Source organism: Ammospiza caudacuta, chromosome 2, assembly GCF_027887145.1.
Source record: "Ammospiza caudacuta isolate bAmmCau1 chromosome 2, bAmmCau1.pri, whole genome shotgun sequence".
Lineage (NCBI taxonomy): Eukaryota > Metazoa > Chordata > Aves > Passeriformes > Passerellidae > Ammospiza > Ammospiza caudacuta.
Genome location: NC_080594.1, coordinates 93,574,275 through 93,581,161, shown reverse-complemented (window position 1 = coordinate 93,581,161; position 6,887 = coordinate 93,574,275).

Below are 6,887 nucleotides of genomic sequence, written 5' to 3'. Positions count from 1 at the left end.
TTGCCCCAGTTTTGAGAAAGGGAAGATCTTGCTGAACTGTGGCATTCTCTGTCAGCTCTAGAGAGGCAGTTAACATGGGCCATTGGCTCATGTAAGTTGAAAAGTAGAAATAAAAAGCCCACAGGAGTGCAGAACTGCTACTGGCAAAAGAACTAACTGGAAGCAGAAAATCTGAAATCATCCTCGATTCAAGAGGAAAACTGCAATATGGGAAGATGTAAAGTCAGAGAGGAGAAAGGTGGCAATTCATAAAAGCTCAGTCTACTGCAAAGAACGACCCAAGGCTGGTGCTCTCCTGCATATTTGCCAACTGCCGGCCAGCTTGGCTACAGAGCAGCTTTGTCTGTCTGCTCACAAACTGCTGAGCACATCACACCCCGTTAGCCCCAGCCACTGGTGTGCCTCACGGGCAATAAATTATGGTTGTGCACTCATAAATTGATTGTGTGCATAAGACTGCTTTCAGGTCTGGCCTCACTTGAGAAACCCACATAAAGGTGGCCAGAGAATTAAAGGTTAGAAATGTTACTATTTTTGTCAGCCAGACTCATGGGTTGTTCAGTGATTCTATTGGTGCAATGTTTGCCTTGGGAGTGTGCAGTAAACACTTCCTCCCAGTAGTAGGCAGCTGAGACATATCTTAGACACAGGTGAGCATCAAGGCACCACCTAAAAAGAAATACTGCCATGGAGGAAACACAAATAGGTATTTAAAGGTATTTCATATATATACATATATATATATATATATTTACACACATATGGTTTATATATAAATAGTAGGTAGAAGTCATACACCTCCTTGGAAACATTGAGGGTGTCTCAGTTAGGAAGAAAATAAACAAATTCTATCAATTAAAATATGATAGAAAATGCTTGGATGCTAAAACAGATGTTAAACTAAATTCACACAAAGTTTTAATTACATTTTAGTCTGGTTTTGTTCAAATACAAAAAACCAGTCATGACCATGGCTCAAGCCTGTCTTAGGCAAATTAAAAAAATATTAACCAATGGAAAAAAAATCCTTTCTGAAATTAAATCCCAACTCTGATCTTCAATGAAGACTGTAAATTTTTTTGTTGTACTTAGGTTATATTTCTTATAATTTCTTTTGTACTTGGGCTATATTAACACTTTTTATGGAACTGGAATGGGAAATTGTTTTTCATTATAATTATTTCTAGAAAGTATTTAATTTTAGATAAATTATATTTTAATGAAATTTACTAAAACAAATCCTGAACACCTACTATTTTTAATTTATGTAGACTCTTGTGATAAGTTTTGTCTCTTTGATGCTCTAGAGTGATTTTCAACTGTCCACCCCATGAATCCACTTTGTCCAAGTTTTGCCTTACAGTTTACTCCTGTAGTTACTTAACTATAAATAAGTTAAATTACACATCCTCTCCTGAGATTTCCATTTAAGCTCTAGGTTCCTTTAGTTGATGTGGCTTTGGGCTTTGAAATTGCCTTCACCTGGAGGTAGCTGAGAAGGACTGAGACAATTATTTTAGTGAATATTAGTGGATATACTATGCCTTCTTTTCTCATCTGCTACTAATGTATCAGGTGGATTTCTGGTGCTTTCTTTTGGGATGGGACTGTGCTGTGCTGGATCACTGTGTGCATTGTGCCAGCTGCACCCAACAGCATCCATCAGCCACACCCCAGAGAGCTCAGCTCTCATGACAGCTGAGGGTGTGTGCCAATGAGTACAGCAAATTTTATGTCCCTTGGGGAAAGATGTGCTTTGGTGCTAGAGATATTTCATGCAACTGCAGGACTGACTCCATGTGGGCCCTGACCACATTTCCAGAGAGAATAACTTCTGCTGTCGAAGCACTAAGAACTGAGGTCATCTCTTCCAGGAAAAGAGAAAATGCATTGGTAGTTTTTGTCTTCTAAAGCAATTGCGCTGCATCTAAACATAATTTTCTTTTTTAAAAGAACATAGCTTGAAAATATGCTGTTTGAAAAGAAATCCTGAAGCTTAGTTTTATTTATATTTAAGGAAGGACACACTTTCTAGTGAAAGGTATCCCTGCTCATGGCAGGGAGATTAGAACTAAATGATCTTTAAGGTCCATTCCAACCCAAACCATTCTATGGTTTTATGATAGTTGACACGGACTCCTGCTTTTAATCACATTTTTTGATACAGCTATTAAGGAGTGTTTTGGGGAAACAATGGAAGTTAGCTTTCATGTACAATGCCTGCCTTTTAAACAAAGATGTTGCAATATTTACAAAGAGTTTTTGAGCCCACATATGATTATTTGGACTCCCTCTTGGTAATGGCACAGATTTTTGCATTTTTAAATGTATGTCCATCACCGAGACCTTTTGGGCAAAGGTCACCCTGGATACAACTAACTGAGATGATAAAAATAAAAAACTATTTTTTTTAGGGAATATTAGGCTAAACAGTCACCCAGTTTTGTTTTGTTTTGTTTTGTTTTTTAATGCTTCCTGCTACTTGGTCTCTCAGAGGAGTTTGAATAATAGGAAAGTGAAGGACAGAAACTGAAGTCTACTGCCAGTAAACATTTACACAGAGGGCTGTAATTCCCAATATTAAAGAAGTCACAGGTTTAAGTCATGATGTAGGACATTTAAACAATAAATATATGGTTATACATTTAAAACTTTTGAGGCAAAATTCTAGATTTTCATACATTTCTATGTTTAAAACTTTCATGGTGTAATTATGCATTTTATGATTTTGGATTACAGAGTTACTTAAAAACATTATTATTCTTAAGAAAAAAACAAACAACAACAACAATAACTAAGCAGCCCTAAGGTTTTGAGGTGTGTTCCCTTAATTAAAAAAAAGGACTAAAGCTTAGTTTAAGACCTGTATTTGGAATTTTCCTGACACTTACAGAAAGGTTTATATAGAATTATTCTAAAAAAAGGACCCCTCTATCATGTGTTTTTTTGGGCAGTGTCCATCTTCGATTCCTTCCACAGTTTCTTGATTAACCATGGAGTTTCCAAAGAAATTCTCCATCCATTTGCTCTACCACTCACAAAACCCCCTCCTGGATGAGAGCTCTTTTGGAAGATATATTTGATGGTTATTTGCAGTCTCTGATTACCTTGCTGGGAAGATACAGCTGCAGTTCTGAGCTTTTAGGATTCCAGACAGTGTAGATCACAGATGTGACTCTTTTGATAGCAAACTGGATAAGGGATCAATGAAACAGACTTTTTTTGTAGCATGACCAATGCTATGTGATGCATTTTTCAATTCTGTGCTATAATTCCAGGCAGGTTTTTTTAGTATAAAACAAGCAAAACAAAACAAAGAGTTGTAAGAATCTAAAGTTTAGTACTTAAAAATATAAGAGAAGCAGAGTTAGAACTGTGTGTGAAATCTTATTGTCCTCTTGTCCATGTACTTTTTGAGTCTTTAACTGCATAATCACATACTAACTTTTCTTTGAGATGCCTGTCTCTTCAATAAGAGTTGATCTTTACTATTTCTTTTTATATTTCTCATTAACCATGTGGCCTTACAAGTACACTTCATTCAAACTTTGCAATGAAAATAAAACTGGTGATTTTCTCCAGGTTTCAGTGGTGCAAAGAATTAGTGCTTCAGAAATAGAGATAATTTTATCTACAGAGCACACTAAGGGAATATGCAACACCTTTGTATAGATTTATATATTTAAGAGATAGGTCTAGTCAGTTTCTGTAGCTGCTTTATGCAAATCTCAGAAGCAACTAATGTTTTGTTTTGCTTTGTTTTTTTCTGAAGTTCTGAAGAAAAGAAAATCAATATCCAATCTAAGTCAGACATCTGGCATGAAAAATTTCAGCTTGTAGCCTGGTGCCTGGCTAAGTTGTATGCAATTGAAAATAAGCCTTTTATTGTGAGAAATTTCGGGCAACCTGTACTGAATTAGATTTTGAATACCTGTTGTAAGAAAGCTGTAATTAAAAAAATTGAAATTGAGGGATTGAAAGAGAAAATAGAGCACATTCTAGTTTTTATTTCTCTGACACTATCTGTATTGCATTTTTCCTGTTTTACTTTGTAAATAAGAGCAAATCAGATCAAAGATAAACTGCTTAATGGTGAACTCCTGTATTTGAATTATACTGATTGAAATGAAGAAAGTAAGGAAGTTTTGCATTATTATAATTATTGAATACTGATATTCTCAGTTATTTCCAGAAGCCAGTGACATCAAAGCTCCATTGTAATAAGTGCTAAGCAAATGTATTGTGAAGTGAAGACCATGATGCAGAAGATGCATATTTTCCCTTATTCTTTCCTGCATTGCTGATCAGCATCACTGAACAACATGAGAAATAACCAAAATGGTGTAACAAAATGAAACTAAAATACAAACTATGGGTTCTTAATAGAAGACTTAATGCTAGATATCTGTTTGCTAAGCTATTCAAAAGTCATGCATGCCATTATTTTGTGGTTTTCTTTTTTTTTTTTTTTTTTTTTTTTTAATACAGTGAATTAGGATCAATAAAGGGGAATAGATAAACCAGAGATCCACCTTTCTTTGAATACCATGAACTAAATGAGATCAAGTTGATTGAAATACTTATTGGATTTCTGGGGAAATCTGTCCCTGAGCAACAAATCTTCCTGAATGGAGACCCACCATTTATCAAGCTCACAGCAAAGGGCCTTTGAACTCGTGGACAGCTGGCATAGGAACACCCTCAGCTACAGACCAGCATTTCTGCCATTTATGATTCACCTTGTATGGCAACTTACAGTGTGTCAGTGACCAATCACAAACCCAAGAAAGAAGGAACATGCCTACATGAGCATTATGATCTTGAAACCACATTAGTAATTTTCATCCACGCAGGAAACAGAAAACCAAGTAAACCCCAAAGCAGAAAGAGAAGTGTGGTGAGTGGAGGCTGCCAGTGCTTCACCCCAGCAAATAAAGGCACACATTCATGAGCAGATTGATGCACAAGTGGGCCACAGGGCTGTTTGCACATCTTGGAGACAATCAAATCTCATTTCCCAAGAGATCCCAGAGCAAAAGGAGAAACCAAAGGAGGGAGAGAAGTTTCTGAACCACTTTTGGAGCCATTACTGACTATATGAAGATTCTGAAACCATGGGGAAAATGGCTTGTAGTGAATTTGAGTTTGAACTGAAAAGGATGCAAGGAAAAATTAAGATGAGTTTAATTCATGCTCAGCTGTTTTTCACGTTTTGATACTTGGCCCTGCAGTGCCAGTCATGAGGGCTTGATGTTAACCTGTCAGGATTCAAATGGTGCATTATTTATTAGAAAATTTTCTGTTGCAGTATTGAGGAAAAAAAGTAGAAATTGAGAAAGCATTTCAGGAACTTAAGATTTTCAAACTTAGTTTAGGAAGGATTTTTGTTTTTTGGTGACAGCATGGAAGAGACCTTTACAACAGCAGTTTCAGAAGAGTTTAGGAAAACGTTCTTCTGTACCTTCAGCAGAAAACCTGCACCACCCAGCATTATGCTGCTTTGACCTTTGTTCTGATAGGACTTCTGTCTTTAGAAGAAGCCTTTAAAGAATTTTGGTAAAGCCTCTGATGACTGGTTCTTTGTCATGATGAACTGCACATAAGTAACATAATATTTATACATCCATGGATACCACCATCTGCTAAGAAATTAGAAAGCAAATGGAATTAAAACCAAATAAAAATAAAAACAAAAAGTAAAAATCCTAAGCACTAAACTAAACCATACAGAAACTAAATTTTGTTAACTATGATGCAAAGATATTATATGATCTTTATTTTAGATGTTACTATTTTTAGTAGGCATGGTGCTCATGTTCTTATGACAAACATGATTTTCTGTGCATGATTTGGGCCAAGTAGGAGCTGACAAAAATAATTCAAGAAAATCTCATGGTGATTAAACCATGGCAATTCCCCTGGAAATATCTAGTGAGACCAAGAAAAAGTGGCTATCAGTAACTGATCTCAAGCATTAAAAATTCATTTTCTCTGTGGCCCTGGGTAAATTGCTTTATCAAAAACTGATACTCTTTGGACTCAGCTTCTCTTCACTAATGTCCATATGTTTTGGCTAAAGAATAAATGATTTCTCAAGGAAAAATAATGAAAAATTTATTGGATTTTGTGAGGATTTTAAAATTAGAACACTCAAACATTTTAATTTTTTTTTTAAGAAATAGTTTTTGAGTAGTGTAGCTGAAATATACACACAAGTCAGATGACCCTATTTGGGCAATGAATCAGTCTGTTGCTATGTGCATGTTCTGTAATAACATAAAAGCTGAAACTAGTGTCAGTCAATTGCAAATCTCAAGAAAGAAGAGACATGTACCAGCTTTAAAGAAGATTTTAATAAAAATCTTGTCAGAACAATTCCTAGCTCTCCTGTATAATATTTACAGAAATCGAATTAAAGTCTACATCTGCTTAGCTTATTGTGAAAGCCACATAAAATATAATTTAAACTAACCATTTTTTTTCATAGATGGTCAGCCACTGACAGGGAGAAACCCACTAAAGCATGATATTACCATGCTTGTTCATCCTTCTAAAGCTTTTACAGTAAACATGACACCTGCCTTCTTCAGAGCTCTTAAATTCTGTATTTAAAATTGGCCAGTGTTTCTTCAAACATTCATCTCAGTTCTCTTACTCCACTGCTCCATTCCTTCAAGAAAATTAAAGTCTGTACCTACATACTGATGTCTTAAATAACACAAACAAACAACATATAGAGCAGGGGTGAACAGAGGAAAAACAAAAATGGAAATCCTTCCTGTAAAAGTCAGTAATGTTAAAAAAGTGTCAGATTTTTAGCAGCCAATAAGCTGCATACAGCCATCAGGGCACATTTCAGAGTGCTTCTTAATTCTGTGATCTAATTT